Genomic DNA, 16,682 nt, shown 5'->3' with positions numbered 1-16,682 from the left:
CCTCATGAAGGAATTGATTTGTAGGGGGTTTTTTTTGTTTACAGTAAACTTACTAGAAGATATCCAAGTACCAACACTGATGTTACTCATAAGTGAAAGCCAACTGACAGGGTCATGAAGCCAGATAACACCAAATGTTGGTTTCTGTCATGAATCAAAGCCTGCTACTTTTATCAAACAGAAAGATAAGACACCATCTGGTGAACATCAACACATCAAGGAGAACACAAGACAATTTGGAACCAAAGGCTAAATGCTGCAACCTGAAAACCAGAGTCAACATCTGGGACAATTTTTCCCTCAAAGTCTGTGCCCCAGCACTAGTGCTTGCCAGTTCTGGAAGACCTCTGTCAGTGATTCTGATGCCACCCAGTACTTAACTGGGATAATTAAGCTGATCAGGAGTCCAGACCAACAAGCAGGAGAACTAGAAAACCTGCAAGTCCCAGATAAAATATACCATCTGGGTGAGTTAAGTGCTAGGTTTCTTGTTCACGAGGGCCAGGCAGATAGGCTGTTTTGAGAGACAGAGGAGGTCCTTGAGACACCTCATTTGTAATATGTCCGGCCTTGTCAGAAACAGTGTTACATCTTCAGTTTCAACTGACTGACCATTTATGTTCTAAGAGGACAGCTATTCATTCCAAGGCAGAAATTTAATTATTTCGTATCAGTCACTACAAGACACAATTTTCCTTGATCTCAGGGGGCATATTTTTCAGTATGAAGTTCAAGCTGAAGTCTTAGAAAGCAAACACCTTTCTCAAGGAGGCAAAGGAGAGGGTTATCTCCCCCCCCACTTCCCACCCCCCAATTTGTTTGAACAGTAAGCCACCTGAGCAAAAATATTATACATGAGAGATATGATTTTGCTGATTTTTCCCTGCAGAAGATTAGCTTAAGCTTGCCCTTTTCTAAAGGTACACAGTTCACAAGGAAGAATTTTAAAAAGGAAAAATGTGTTTTCATATCAGGTAAGAGTGCACATGTGGCTTACCTTGTTCTAAAAATGGAGAGCCTGCACCCATCTGTAAGATTGACAGCTTTATTTCCAGCTGCCTGACCTGAACAATAGCACATCAGAAAACATTTTTCCAGATCTACACTTGAGGATGTGAACATTCATACCGATAACACTTTAATCCCATTTGACTGTCTGGAAAAAAAAAAAACCCCAATAGTTGTATATATTTAATTATATCAGACAAAACCTTATTTGCTACAGCAAATAATTTGGTATGGTTTCTTTTTGCTCTTTTTGGAAACTGCTTTTTTTCCCCTCTCAGGCTTTTACAGCCTTCCAATTGCAAGGTTTGTGGCACTTGCCAAGGGTGAAGGAATCTAATTTGCTAATTCAATCATCATTTGCAAACTAATGACTGTAAGCATGTATAAAAACAACATTAAAATATCTGAAACACAGGCTATGTTGATGAATACATTCTCAGAGTAAATAAAAGCACCTTTCAACTGAAGCACTTAAAGCCTATGCATATTTCTGGTCCAAGAATTTAGTCTCTTCCTGGACAACAGCTCTATTATTAATGAAATTAACACCAATAAAAACACGGCTCAAATCTCCCCTCCTAGCTGGACTGCTCCAAGAACGCCAGCTGGAGCCTAACTTTTGTTTTAAGGCAGCAATCAGTCAAGCTCTCCCTTACAACAGGAGGAGTAATAAGCCATCTACTTCTCAATCAGTGGAGTCTGCTTCAGATTCGCCCAAGAAACCACATTTTTTAGTGTTTCTCTTAAAATTACTCAAGCTCCCAGAATTCCAACACAGATAAAAGCATATACGTGGATGAGACATGTGTCTGAAAGGGAAATAAATAAAAAAATCCAATGTGACCCAACAGCAGTAGTTTTATAGCATTCAATTCTGTGTTTTAACATTGCTTTGGGTCAGATCTATAATTGATATTTAAGCCAATAACCCTCCAAAATCAGCAAGAATTCAGTTTCAGGTGTGATCCTTAAGCACATCTGGAGATGCTACTCTTAAACATCTGTAAAATATGCCTGTCACCAAGCTCTGGTCTGAGCTGGCAGAGAGGATCTTCACTGGAAAAAGCCAGGCATACATACACTACAGAGCACATTTCTGGCATTGAAATATTAACAAAATGACCCCTATTTTCAGTGTATCCAAATTAGATTATTGTGCCAGAATTTCTCAAGTGGAGATCTGAGAAAAGTGTCCTCAGGCAATCATCGATGCAATAATAAGCTCTCTTAATTTATTTGAGAAAACAGCCTGAAAATTGGGACAGTCATATTTTCTTGCCAGTCAAGAAAATCTGTATTCTCAGCTGCTTATGGATAATAGATGAGCAATGTTATTTATCAGCAGGCTTCCAGTCTCCCAGTGTTATTTTGGCTAGATTAGCATCTATTCCTCTGCTGCCACACCATAGTACATGTTCTACTCCACGCTTTTCCCATCAAAGATTTCACTTAATCCTACCCCAGGGCCTCCTCAGGATCGATGCATTCCACTTCAGTTAGTATCTTGGTACTGCCCAGACAACCCTTCAAAGTAGGAGCAGATTTCTATGTAAACACATGGAATGGATCTTAGAAAAACATGTATTTTCACACTGGAACAAATTAGGGAAATATTGATCTTGCACGATGCCTATGCATTCTCTCATCAGCAATAATTCCTTGCTGTTAGAATGTTACATGTCATAGATTTTAAACATTAGAAATCAATCTAGGATCATTCGTCTAATTTACAGCAAATATAAACTAAGACTGAGAAAGGTGAAATGGCCACAACCATCTAACAGGAACTGATTAACCTGGAAGTGGAACTGAGTCCTCTTCATGAAGACCGTATCTCGCTATATAGCACAACGATTTCAACATCATTCAAAACGTACGTTCTCTGGAACGTGGCTGTAAACATTTCAGAGTGCAACCTCCTCTCATGCAGAGGTCAGTATGGCAATCTAGGATGGCTAATGTTCAAGTTTTCAAAGGTCACTAATTTTGTTAACTATGAACTTAAAAATAATAGCTTACATAACGCCTGTCCTTTTCCTCTCTCAAAATCAGAGTGCAATTCGCAGCACCCAAAAGATTTGTCTCACAAATTCCCATGTGTTTGAATGAGCACTTCAGCAGTAATTGGGTATCCAGATTCTTGGGGAGCTTTTAGCATCTGAAGTCTGACTATCTCTGCTGTAAACAACCTCCCGCTTCCTCTGTGGAGCTTGATCGCAAGAGGGGCAGGATAGTAGTAAGCCAAAACTCAAGCCAGTATGTAGTAAAAGCTCTGCATAGAATAAACCTGGAAGAACCTGAAGGACAAAGTCAGCTAATCCCAGCTCCAGAACAGGTTTCAAATGCAAAGCAGAAAGAGGCTCCATTTATTATCAACTGTTACAATCATCATTTCTGCTTTTCTAACATTTATCTGATGTAGCTAACTGAAAGTACTTCAGAGTGGACTGAAGTCAGGATGGTACCACTCCCGACTGCTTCACTGTGGTTAAGCACAGATGAAGAAAATTCAGAGTGCTAGTGGTAAATATTCCATGTACCACATCACAAACCAGCACGAGCTACAGAAAGTGTTTATTTACGGTAAGCAATGCAGTCCAGCACCAAGACAGTTAAAACTGCTCTGAAAAAGCTAGCTCAGCTACTGCAGGCAGCCTAGTTGAATAAGCTCATCAATTTACCCACTGTAGCATTTCTAGTACCCAAGCTAATTTGCTGAGTTAGGTTTATTTGCTTGACTATGTTGGCACTGCTAATTTCAACACTATTTGCATCACTGCAGTATGTGGCTTCTGTTGCCCTCAATTAATATTTGTCAGTTTATCATCACAGTATCACAGTTTGGCATACTTTAGCGACACAATTGAGTGGTGGTACACAGCTGAAAAACAATACAGAGCACTATATTAATACACTGAGCCAAAGGAAGAGTAAGCTTCCTAACCTGTGTTCATGGAGTAGGTAAAGACCAACCATTTGACCTTTGCTCCGTGAGATCTGACATTGTTCCGTATGACATTATTGTGCCCATTCACAGACTTCCCGACTGTTTATTTCATCACTTTTGCATTTCCATTTTGCTCCTGCCCTATGAGAAGTGACTGAGACAATAATAAGGGAGAAAGGGGGAAGGAAAGAGTTAACTCTGCTGAAAACAAAGTCGAAAACTCCTCTAATCTCACAGGCTATGATTATATACAGTGCTTTTTATCTAAAACCTCTTAAATCCATCTTGTGCTCTCTTTCTCCTCCATCAAGCATCTGAAATTTCTCTGAATTTCTTTTTTCCTAAGAGAAGTCTGCCTTTCCAAGCAGTATTCAGATAAAGAAAAACAAACATGAAGAATATTTTTTTCTCTCTTCTGTCCCTTATGCCATGCAGAAATAGCATATTATTGGATACAAGGCTATGACATAATTACTGAATCAACTCCTAGAGGACCAAAGATTACAGTGACCACTACGAAGTACCACCGATTTCAACTACCAAGATATAATGTTTGGGGGATTAAAAAACCCAGAACCTAAAAATCCCAGCCTATACTTAATCACTAAGCAGACCTGCATGCTATTTGTTGCAGGATTTGGTTCCTGGTTTGCTTTTGTCTGTACTACCATAAGCCCGACAAGTACTCCACACATTTTCTCCCACTTTAGCTCACAGATATTACAGTTCTTTAGGCCAGTCATTGGAAAATTTCTCGTTTGAGACCATCCACTGTACTAAGTCCGACCCACCTGATTGAAAAGTGTTGCCAAGACCTGTGTAGGAACCCTTTGTTGGCATCTGATAAGATGGCAGATAGCCAGTGCTAAAGAACCTTAGTTTCTCAATTCCATTATAAAACTAAAGAAGCAATGCTGGAAATCTAAGTAAGATTTCTGTTAAGAATAAGCTTTATATTTAACCAATAATTATATTAACTGTGTCATAAAAGTGGATGTATTGCTGTAATTATACACAAAAAGCTACTTAAAATCTGAAATGTATTTCTTCACCGCCTCACTGCTTTAGATTATTTCCTCTTAAAAACAACAACGATCTTCAGACCAAGGAAAATGTTGAAGGTGGCAGAATCTCTCCAAGTCCCAAATATCCATCATAAAACTGCACTTTTGGGTCCTACCAAGTCAAGAGCAGCTTAATTGCCTGCAATTGCAATTCCAGCCACTGCAAATCATATACAGCTCTCCCACGAAAGCATTAAAGAGCTAAGACTTAATTAGCATCCCTGATTAAATAGCAATTCATACAGCCATTATATCTTCCAGCTAGGGAGCGCAGTTCTCCAAAGAAGCAGCGAAGGAAAAGACAAACACACACATACACCTCCTCCCCTCAATCCAAAAACCACCCGCTTTCTTCAAACTTTATCATGGCAAATGTTCATTATTTATTATGGAAAGGCCACCGCCAGACACACTTTGAACACTCCTAGGCAAAGTTTCCATTTATAAGCTCGACCTGTCAGAGATTACAGACCCCAATAGAAATCACGGTAATTACAATAACGTAAAGCAGTTCAGAGAGCGCAGCACCAATACTAAGCATGAAAAGACTCTCCCAGGCAGTCATATTTCAGCAGCCTGCAGTACTGAGGGAGGAAGAGGGGGCAAAAAACCACCCAACAAACCACCACAACAGAAAAACCCTACGTCGTTGATAAAAGTCCAAAGAATGAGCATTTCTGAAACTCAGCTTAGCTCCTGTTCTTCCCTTCTTCCACTTCATGCTTCTGAAACACATCACAGTAGGAGATTAACTCCTTCTTGGGACATCTGGGATCTCAACTCTTCACCCCCCCCTTGCTGTTTCGGAATCCTCAAGTGATGAAAAAAAGTGAGCAAGAGCAATACTGAGGGAACTGGGGTTGTTTAGTCTGGAGAAGAGGAGGCTGAGGGGAGACCTCATCGCCCTCTACAACTACCTGAAAGGAGGGTGCAGAGAGCTGGGGATGAGTCTCTTGAACCAAGTAATGAGTGATAGGACAAGAGGGAATGGCCTCAAGTTGTGCCAGGGAAGGTTTAGACTGGATATTAGGAAGTATTTCTTTACAGAACGGGTAGTCAGGCATTGGAATGGGCTGCCCAGGGAGGTGGTGGAGTCCCCATCCCTGGAGGTGTTTAAGAGTCGGGTTGACATAGCGCTGAGGGATCTGGTGTAGTTGGGATCTGTCAGTGCTGGGTTGATGGTTGGACTGAATGATCTTTAAGGTCTTTTCCAACCTAGACAATTCTGTGATTCTGTAATACTGAGAGGCTGAGTATATATCCATACAGACATCCTCTCCATGTTTGGATAGGACAACCATGGCAGCAGCCAGAGATTACTATATGCTGTAGTAAGTAAGAGCTGGTGTTTTGTGGTTTACGAAATCCTTTAGTTTCTGAATTTCTAGCACCTGCATATAGTTATTCAACTATTGGTTCTGTTTAAAAGGTGCTAGCTTGTCCCTGTTTCTTGGTGGATTTGGGAAGACCTCCAGACAAAGGGGAGCAGCGTCTGAGTGTGGTAGTAGATAACGCAACAGAAACAACGACTTATCTCCAGACAGCTCAGACACTGGCCATGCTCTCCCCAGGCTGGAAGGATCATGTCAGCCCCTTGTGAAGCCTTAGAACATGCTCGTTTTATGATGCCATGGCAACATGGGAAAAATTTACAAGCAATGATGAGACAACAACAACAGTAAAGAATTATGGAAAGGGAATAAGAGTAATTTAAGAGTACACATGCAATGACTATCAAAGAAGAATGGTATTTTAACAGGATTAGAAGTATACAGGTGCTAGAATTAGCAAGATGGATCCTCTACTATAGCACAAACTATCAGTTTTCAAATCCTGAAGATAGATGATTTTTGACTTTTAATGATAAGGCACAGGGTCAAGAACTGATTTATAAGTGAAGTCCTGGATACTACCCTAACTTCTCTTGGGGTGCACACTGAGATTTTAGAAGCTTATCTCTTAGACAGTGGAGAATTACACCGCAGCAATATTCTTTCACTCATCCAAACTGGAAATCTTAGATAAGTGAAATAAGTCTGTAACGAGGATAAATACACTGTCACATGACAAGACTCCAGTAAATTAGCTAGACAGACAGAACAATGACAGATGGGATATAAGAGAAGAGTGAGTTACTGTATTTAGTGTTTGAAATGTCATTTGAATACTGTTCACTGCTAATGTGCCTTCTGGGGTTTGAAAGTCCTGTTCCATTGGCCTTCAGAATGCCAGAGGTCAAATTTACATATGAAAATCTGAACAGTCTTTCATATTTGAGCATTCCCTACCTAATGATAAAAAACACTTTATTCTTGACTAAACTTTCTGGAAGAGATCTGTTCTTTGCAGCATAGGTTAAACAGTCCATCCCTTATACAGTACACACACTCCTGGGCTGCTTCTAGCATTCCTCATTTCTGCCTCTTATCTCATTTCATACTCTTTTCTTTACAGAGATCTTGCAGTAGCATACATTCCTGTAGAACGGAAGGAAACTCCTTTTTCCATCACAATCTTCTCTTACAGTTGTCACCTACTAAATATTATATAGGTATTTGATATCCACATTCAAAGTATTGCTTGCTCCATAATGCTCAACAGCCTCACAAGTATAGTTTGTCTTTGTCTATCCTTCCTCTAGCTTAGTCAATGCCACTGGTTCCATCTGAGAAATTGGACGACCAAGATTTTTGGATGAAGGCCTTCACAGTCCCAAAGAACTCAAGGCTATCATTAAGCACGCAAAATAACTTGCAGATGAGTCTGAAGAAGTTTCAGTTATTTGCACTGTAATACATGACTGCTCAGTTGAAGAAAAAAGCTTGGAACAACATATGGTAGCAATTACCTATATCGTTCTGTAACCAATACTTTTTCTTTTCAGATACAATTTATCTGTACTGCTTGGCAGCTCAACTGTCTCTCTCCCTTCTCTTGAGGAATACTACCACATGTAGACGCTGTTTATACGCTAGGCAAATTATTTCTGCAACCATATTCTTCACAATAAGCCTATCCTTGTGTCCCATCCAAAAGCCAAGTGTCATAATTTGTGACTGTGAAAGATGCCTTGGCACTTTTGGAAAAGTAAATCCAGAGTCTTGGCAAAGTTTCAGCTTTGGTAATTGGATTCTGCCTATCTGTAGTTCTTTTCTAACAAACAGCTGATGAATTCTACCCCAGATGTGACTGGTAGCGTACCCCAGGTTCCAGGAAGCTGTTAAATCAAAGAACAAACTTAATAATGAGCAACATAATTATAAGCTTTATTTCTCATGTATCTGCTCTACAGGTATTTTTATGCTCTTTTTCAGCTCCCAGAACCCCATCACAACAATAGCTGGACTCAATAGAAATCACAAGAGTAAATCTCTGAGGACACTTGCTCTTTGAAATGCTGGTGAGAAACCCAGAGAGAATACCAATGGCACATTAACGCTCATTTCCATCAGCCTGCAGCAGCAACTTCATGGCGTTTAGTTACCTCCCATTTAAAAGTTTCCAACCCTTAGCTGCAAAGAAAGTCCCACAGCCACAGGGGTAATAGTGCCAAATACTAGATTCTGACAAACAAATCTAAAGGGAAGCAAAAGTCCTATGTATTTTGAAATGATGAATTTGGCATCATTTCCCTTTGCACTGTTTTTATAAGGTGCATTGTCATATTTAAGAGCAAAAGTAAAACAAAAAAAAAAATTGTTTGCAAAAGCCAATTACAAACCAGCCTGCTCTAGGGAAAAAAAAAAAAAGAAAAAATCCCCAAAAAAACTGACGTACATGAAAACTGCTATAAAAAAGCCCCCCAGATGACATAAACCCTTTCTATCCTTGGGTTATGTCTCAGGGTCCATCAAACAATTTGGAAATTAGTACAACACGCCATGAAAAGCTCTTCTTTAAAAATAGAAAAACAGACAGCAGTATTATGAGGTACCACATTTACTGTATGCCAATGGAACATCCTTGCTCAGTTTATCAATTTCCAAAAAAGCCCCAAACACGAGAATTTTGTAGTGGCAGCTCTGCAAGCTCACCCGAGATGTGAAAGGGAAGAGGTGTTCTGAATAGCTCATCACTTGTCACCACCCCCCAGGCTGAACACTTGTCATAGTGTCAGGTATTGCCAGGTACTTGGCAATTTGTTGCCTAGGAGAGTGCTGGATGTTCAATAGTCCTCCTGAACTAATTTTTCTTACTTTTTGAAAATGATTTTCTAGGCCATCTAGCTGGGAATGTCACCTTCCAAATGAGAAGCAAATAACTGCTGCCTTCTCAAGCTCTAAGTGAACACAGCTTTCTGTAGTACAGTATTACTGTTCTTTTTTATTAAATATATACAGCAGTGATGGCATCGAAAAATATGGTATTTTTTCATAACTTAAATCAATAGTTGATGAGAATTACATATTTTCTCTCTCTAAATCTAGTTCTGCACTTTTTTTTTTTTTACTGAAATGATTAAGATTTGCTTTAAACTAGTGAGATTTAAGCACATGCTTGAAATTAAGGTAACACCCAAGAAGTTTAACATAGCTGAATCAGGGGCATATACAAGGCAAAGTTGCTCTGGCCAGTAAGACTGAGCGTCAGTAGATGTGGGCTGAATGGTCATCTCCGCTAAGTGTCTCCTAAGACAGGTTAGAGATACCATGATGTCCCTCAGTCTTATTTCCTTTTTGTTATTAGCTATCTGACTGCAGCAATCAAAAAGCTGAGTACTTGAGCAAGACCCCATTGAAAAAAATAAAAGGTAAGTATGGTCCTTCACCCTCCCCCACAGTTTTTCTCTTCGCAGCTATATTGCTTATGTGGTATAGCTGAAAATAATATTAGCTGGGGGCTGTTCTGTATTGTTTGTTTTACTCAGGTCTGCATACAAATTGCTTAACCATTCTGTTGTTCATAAGCAAGTCAATAGCTCCGCTTCTTCTCTCAAATTTCTATGCTGTGGTGATACCAGGAGGAAACTGTTCTTGAAATCAGAGGCATGGTTCCAAGGGAGACCTGCAAGGGAGGAGATGGTTTCATTTATTGGGGAGGGCTAAACATCCTTTTTTTGCCTCACTACAAATGCTTCAATTAAAAAAAAAAAAAAAAGTGGAGATCGTGAAGACCAGTTCAAGGTTTCACAGCAATTAAGTGGGAAAACCCTAGTAAGTACTTCACTTTTCTGGTTTCTGTGACTAAGAAAACTAACAGAAATATTCAAAAGATGATCTCACTTCAATGAATAAAACAAAGAGATAATATTCAGTATGAACATTTCTGAAAAAAATGCTAGGCCTAATGCCAGACCGCTGACCAGGGACACACCCCACATTACAGAGTTCCTGGATAATAGCTACAGGCATAGGGAATACAGCAGAAAAATCCCTTCCACTCCCTCCACTGGCCCTGGTACCTGGGTGGCAAGAGAAGGACAAGAAGTAAACGGCAGAACATCTTCTTACCTGCCACAGAGAACCCAAGGAGCTCTTCACTCACAAAAGGCTGTTACAACTTTGTGACCAAACCACCACTCTACCCCCTGAACAATGAGTTTGTAGAACCCGGTATTGATGGGGTTTTTTAAATTACTTTTCTATTTACTGTTCAAAGGTAACTACACAGACAATTTTCCAGTGACTCTTGTTCATCTACTGAGACAGAAGCAAAGCTGTTTGCATTTTACCATAGCAGCACTTGGCTTTAGGAAGGTTCCCTAACCCCTCTGTTTCTAGATTTCAAACTGGGAACACTGTGGTCCTACAGAGTCGCAGTATTTCTAAAAGGAGTTAAAACTGTCCCTCAGGCTTCACTGCTGCAAGTGCATTCATCTGTCCATCTTGCGAGCCCTTCCTCTCACACCAAGAGCTTGACTGAAACTCCAGAAGTTTGGAAGTAAAATACTGTTTCCACTATACAGGCCTCAAAAGTCTCAACTGAAGGAAGACAATATTGGTCTCACAATTCTTGCAGCCTCAAAAATGGGAGGCTGAAGAAATAGAAGCTCTTTTTGAGAATACAGTATTAACCTTGGAAGGCAAAGCATTCAAAAGACTAAGAACTGTCCCAAAACAAATACTGACCTATATAATATAATATAATAGGCTTTGTTTACTGAGGCATGAGCAGATACTACTTCACTGATTTAAGTGAATAGGCTCAGCGCCAAAGCTATCAATGGAATTATATCTGCTCATGCTGCTGGGAAGTTCTGCTCTTTGCACAGCATTCAGTGAGGTGTAAAATGAGGACTTAATGTTACTTGCTTGGACTCATTTCAAAAGCAATTGCTGCACCTGTTCATACCAACACACACACACAGAGTAAGTTCTTTTATTTTTCCCAGAACCCAATACCATAAAACCTGGATTGAAATAATAAAGCTCTGATTTATATTCCTACACATTTCTTTATTCTTTATTTTTTCTAAAATAATTTCTAAAATGCATCCATTTTCCTAAAATAAAAAAAAATAACCAAACCAAAAGTAATCTGGTTCTGCCTATTAGACAATAAGCGATTCCTTGCATCTTTTCTCCACAAGAAAGGAAATCTTTCTGTATTGCACAATACTGAATATGAGCAACATACCCTGGCTCCTCTGAAGCCATATCTTTCAGGTGTTAACCAGGGAATGAGGACTCCTAAAGAAGAGTGCACAGAAGTTAATTGTATACCCCTTTGGGAATAATAAAATAATAAGTGGCAAAACAAGTCAGATTTCTTCACAGACAAATATTAGTTCTTATCTGCACAGCACAGACACAGTGAAATGTTCTTGCCTCTGATTTAGCTCTAAGCCAATCTAAGGCAGTCGTAATGAACTTACTCCACATATAATGCCAGACTGCAGGGATTGTGGGAATGGAGGGCTCCGTTCTGTCAAGCAGTGAATATCCTCAGCTTCCCCTGGGAGCTCATGTTACTTTGAAGGAAAAGGGCATTTGGCTAAATGGAGCAAGTTTTAACAAGCCTAAACAAACAGCACACCATGCTATAAAGTTATTGCAGTAAGGAGAGAAATATTAACCCCCCTATAGCTATAAAAATGAGCTTTCAACAACCAACTTGGAAGAAGCAGAGAAAGTGAGCAACCCGAGTGACATGCATGCAATATCTTGATTTGTTAAAAATTTGTTATAAGCCATTCAAATGTGGACAAATAACAAAACCAACTCACACAGTGCACATGCATGGACCTGATGACCTCCAGAGGTTCTTCCTAATCTAAATTTCCTACGATCGTGTACCATGCATTTTCATGATGTCCACCACATCTCTAAAGGTGGCACACTGCTCGGACATCCTGCGAGAAGAAAGAAGTGTCAGGTCCATGGACTGCAACTTCTCTTCCTTAATTGTTTATGCTAACAGAGCTGCTGTGGATAAAGCTTTCCATCCATTTTTTTAAATAGAGAAAATAAACTCCAAATATTGTTTCCTACTTGTGTAAACGTTCACTGAAGTGCCTCCAACCAGCAGAGGACAGGCTACATCAAGATATCACCAGTTTTAGGCTTCCATCATTCCTATCTTCAAACCTTATGACCTTTTACATGGCTACCTGTTAAAAGGGACACACCAGCATGTGTATCAAACAGTCATAACAACCTTGTGGGATAACTATGTTCAGGGCAAAGCTAGTACATTGTTTAAGGCGGCAAAATTTTTACTTGCTTGTCACACTTTAGAAGGGCCAATGCTACTTTGTACATTTTTATAGGCTGTTCTGTTTTTTCAGGTTTGTTCAGAAAAAGAAAGCTTGTACAATGGCTGACAGCAAGTCATCACTCACCTCAACAAAAGGGGAAACTGAGGCAAGCTGGTATGTCTTATGCTATGGAAGCATTTGGGGGGTATCAAGTGGTACAATTAAAAAAAAAAAAAAAAACAGAAAACAGAGACTAATAGATAAGAAAAAATGACTATGGTAGCTTTTTTTAAACAATATATGATGTTTCCAATTCATTCCCAACATCTGCAATGGGAATGTCAAAGACTAATATGTCATTGAGAGCGCTGATAGAAGATCACCACTGGATTATATTAAATAGGGTGGCTGAACTTTTCAAAGGAGCCAAAAATACGTACGTGTGCATTTCAGTGGGATTAAGGTGTCTATCTTTCTTAGACTTCTAAGAAAAAGAAAAAGCAAAAAGTACCCCAAATGATTAATGTCTACTTTGGTTCTGAAATACTAGATTTAATTATGTTTTGGTCTAATGGCTGGCACAGACTAGCAAAGGAAAGATGTAGATGAGAGCAGGAAAAGGATTACATCTGCCAATCATATCCATAAATAGCACTACCATTTTTAAGATCCATTGGACCAAATCTTGAAGCCTTTTATTAGCAAAAAAAATTCCCATTAACTGAGAATGTTCCAAACAAGACAGCACACTATACCTTGCATAATTCAGCTGCTGAATACAAACTACCATTTCTAACTCTCCCAGTATTCAATTTTTATTATGCATAACATACTCCAGTGCATACAACAGCTCTTTTTAGGGCTTATCACTGCAAGATGACAAAGTGTCAGCTTTAAACTACCCTTGAAGATTTCCCCCTCCCTGTAAAGATGCCAATCTGAGATTCCACAAGCAAAGGCATGTTCCTGTTCTATCACATGTCAGCAGCTATAAACAACAGCCTGAAGGGTGCTTCCCCCACCCCCCCGCCGCCTCCTGTAAACAAAGGAAGTCTTTATTCCCATAGTAGTAGATCTTCCACGAAAGCTGTGAATCTTGACTGCTACATGGCAGAGATAACTCATGCTCCTGCTAAATAAAGATGCCTAGAAACAAACCATGATGTTGGAGACATTTATTTGCAAGACAGTTTAGACATCCTCAAACACAACTCATTCAATGGTGTATCACGCATTTCAGATTCCTGTCCACATCCAACCAGTGATGGAATTTCACCTCTGATTTTAAGAAAGCTGTGATCATTATTCAAATGGAATATAAAGCCTTGTTCTAAATTGAATGCAGATTATTTTAGTTCGCTGTTCTAGAAGTGGAAATATTTTGTGGAAGCAACAGTAACATTAGGTAGCTGGGACAGAATTAATCCTATAAAAAAAATAAATGGAAGCAGAATTCTTGTGATAGCCATCCTCCAGACAGAACAATAACCAATTCAGATTTCCTGGTGAAAATAAGGACCCTCCCCTGCAAAACGTCACAGCAGCCCAGCTGCGATCCAGTCAAAATTTTATGCTCTTCATAACCATGTCTAAATGCACAGAACTGCATTGTCCACTGCTGTAAGTGTATCAAGGTCAGTGGAGCTATGGCTTTCTGCAAAGATCCCTGAATTTTCTCATTTACACTTCCAACCTCTCTTCCAGCTCCCTGATTTCCACTACAAGAGCTTCCTGCTGGAAAAACAACACTCATTTCTAGCGGCTGTGAGTAAATCCTCCATCTTGAAAGTAGGAACATCATAGAGAAAAACTGCTGTACAACATTCATAACTAGGACTACAGAATAAATCTCATTACAAACACTAGCAGAAGATAAACAACTACAGAATTACTTCACTCAAACACAGCAAATGCCTTTAAAAAAAATAAATAAACAAAGCAGTGTGGTCTCAGTAGCCCAGCCCAGTAGAAAAGACAAGTGAATGTAACAATCTACAGATAGGCTCACAGTGTGTTTCACATAGAAACCATATCAGCATAATCATTGATAATATAAGTATAGTAGAATGTACGGTACCCACACAAACGCTCTTACACCAGCCATTCGCTGTTGAAGTACATGAATACAGCATTGATGGATAAAACTGTCTGGAGACAGCCATACACTCCGCTTTCAGGCACAAGGTAGGCTGACACACATGCCAGATGCTAAGTGTAATAATCACTTGTGTTCCTCATTCTGACTCAATGTTAAGTTCTTAAACAACAATTCTTAGGGGTTTTGTTGTTTGACTTTTTTTTTTTTTTTTTTTTTTTCAAATGGCTACAGCATTCCTCAGAATTTTTTGCTTGCTTACGCTCCTAATCCAGAGGCTAGCAAGAAACAGTGACAAGTCTGAGGTACTGCAGTTTGAGCTTGTTACCTGCTGCTATTCAAAGCTCTTCAGCTGCAAACTCTTCTTGCGGACCCAACTTCAAGGGACCCAGTGCCAAATCCCACACCTGCTGGAGAGAGCTGGGTTACTTAGAGCAGACCTGCTTGCTACTATTCAGCCAAAAAAGTTGCAGACCCACTGGGATAAATGGTGGATGAAGGACAAAAAACACCCACAGTTATGTTCCTTGGCCATTCTTTGATCCTAAAGGGTCCAAGCAGGAGCAACCACTCTTGCAGCACCAAGTAGCAATCATTTCAGCTCTGCTTCTGACCCTGCTGCCAAAAGTCTCCTCTGTGCAGCGAAGCAAGCAGGGAGTTGGGCCTTGATAGTTTTCATCTGCTTTCCAAACAGGACACCTGAGGGTAATGCTAGACTCTTTTAATTGTGGCCATTCCTTTGTAGTGTTAATTATTTGCATGTCTTTCTATCCACAAGGGAAGTACAACTGATATATCTTTGTGCAATTACAGCTGCTTTTCCTCATTCTGTGCTTCAACAGTAGGAGCGCATTTGCTAACGGCTTAGCTATCCTCAATCTGCACACCTTTGACACCCCCTAAGAACAAAACTGCCCATAAATCTGCACACTTTTTTTGTTTGCTTTACTATATGTTTATCAGCGTTACCCATCATCAATGTGATTTTTAGATTGTCTGCATGGAGCGAGGAAGCAGCTAATCTTGACTGTAAATACATGAATGTGATTAATCCCTATGTGGCAAAAAGCAAACTGCAATAGCTTTTGAGTCAGCCTGAATACAATGCATTTCAAGACAACATCTATATAGCCTTTAAAGAAGGAAGATTATTCCCCTGCCCCTCCATCTCACCTCTAACATCAGTACATCTATAAATGAAAAGAATTAACCTAGAGCCACAGTACACATAGCTTTTAACTAGCAGGTACATGGACATTCAAATATTTAGCTGCCATATCTTAGGTACCTCTCAGCAATTCTTTTCTTTAACCACTTGAAGCAAAATAAGCAGCTTTACCCTTGCAATGCAATTCTGTTGCAATTTTCTACAACTTCAAAAATAGTGGCAAAAGGAGAATATAGTGGCCTCATGAAAGACAACCAGTATCTTACAGGATTCACTCAAAGCATTTGTTCCTCAGAAATAAAATAGCTTTTGTGTTACTCAGAAGACAAGGCAGCAAGTTCTTATATAAAGAACAAAGGAACAAACTAAATAGGGTTGCCTTTCTAATACTGTCAGTGCTGCCATAGACATGATCTGCAAATAATAATGTGTGGGTTTTTTTAAGTAGACTTTAACAAATTTCCTGGACAATTTTTTTTAAGTTTTTCAAAGGTCCATCTAAGCATTTCCCAAGCCCATATTTGTCCATTACTAAATCGCTTTAGCAGAGATACAGATACTCTTCTAAAATAAAAACCATTCTTTGACAATTTTAATTTAAATGTTCCCTACCATGAAGATTTTACCCTCATAAACTACCCATTTATTTTTGTGTAATCTGCATAAAGACAGACAGAAATGGAATATAATGCTGAAGCTCAATTTTCAATATAAAAAGTATAAAGCTATAATAAGTAAATTCCACCAGTCACAGTTCAACTGCC

The 16,682-nt window shown here is 39.4% G+C and overlaps 1 protein-coding gene across 4 annotated transcripts in view; it reads right to left on the bottom strand.

Moving 5' to 3' along the window:
- The window catches only part of SLC6A1 (solute carrier family 6 member 1), a 64,087-nt gene that overhangs the window by 33,700 nt on the left and 13,705 nt on the right, over window positions 1-16,682 (bottom strand). The window contains exon 1 of one of the 4 annotated variants that reach the window (XM_074879703.1): window positions 12,185-12,206. The exons of the other annotated variants lie outside the window; for them this stretch is intronic. The gene's annotated coding sequence lies outside the window, so the exon portion shown is untranslated. Of the gene's footprint in view, window positions 1-12,184; window positions 12,207-16,682 lie in introns of those variants that run through there. 4 annotated transcript variants of the gene reach the window in all.

The sequence above is a fragment of the Strix uralensis genome, chromosome 10 (genome assembly GCF_047716275.1).
Source record: "Strix uralensis isolate ZFMK-TIS-50842 chromosome 10, bStrUra1, whole genome shotgun sequence".
NCBI lineage: Eukaryota > Metazoa > Chordata > Aves > Strigiformes > Strigidae > Strix > Strix uralensis.
This window is presented reverse-complemented; position numbering and strand designations above follow the sequence as displayed.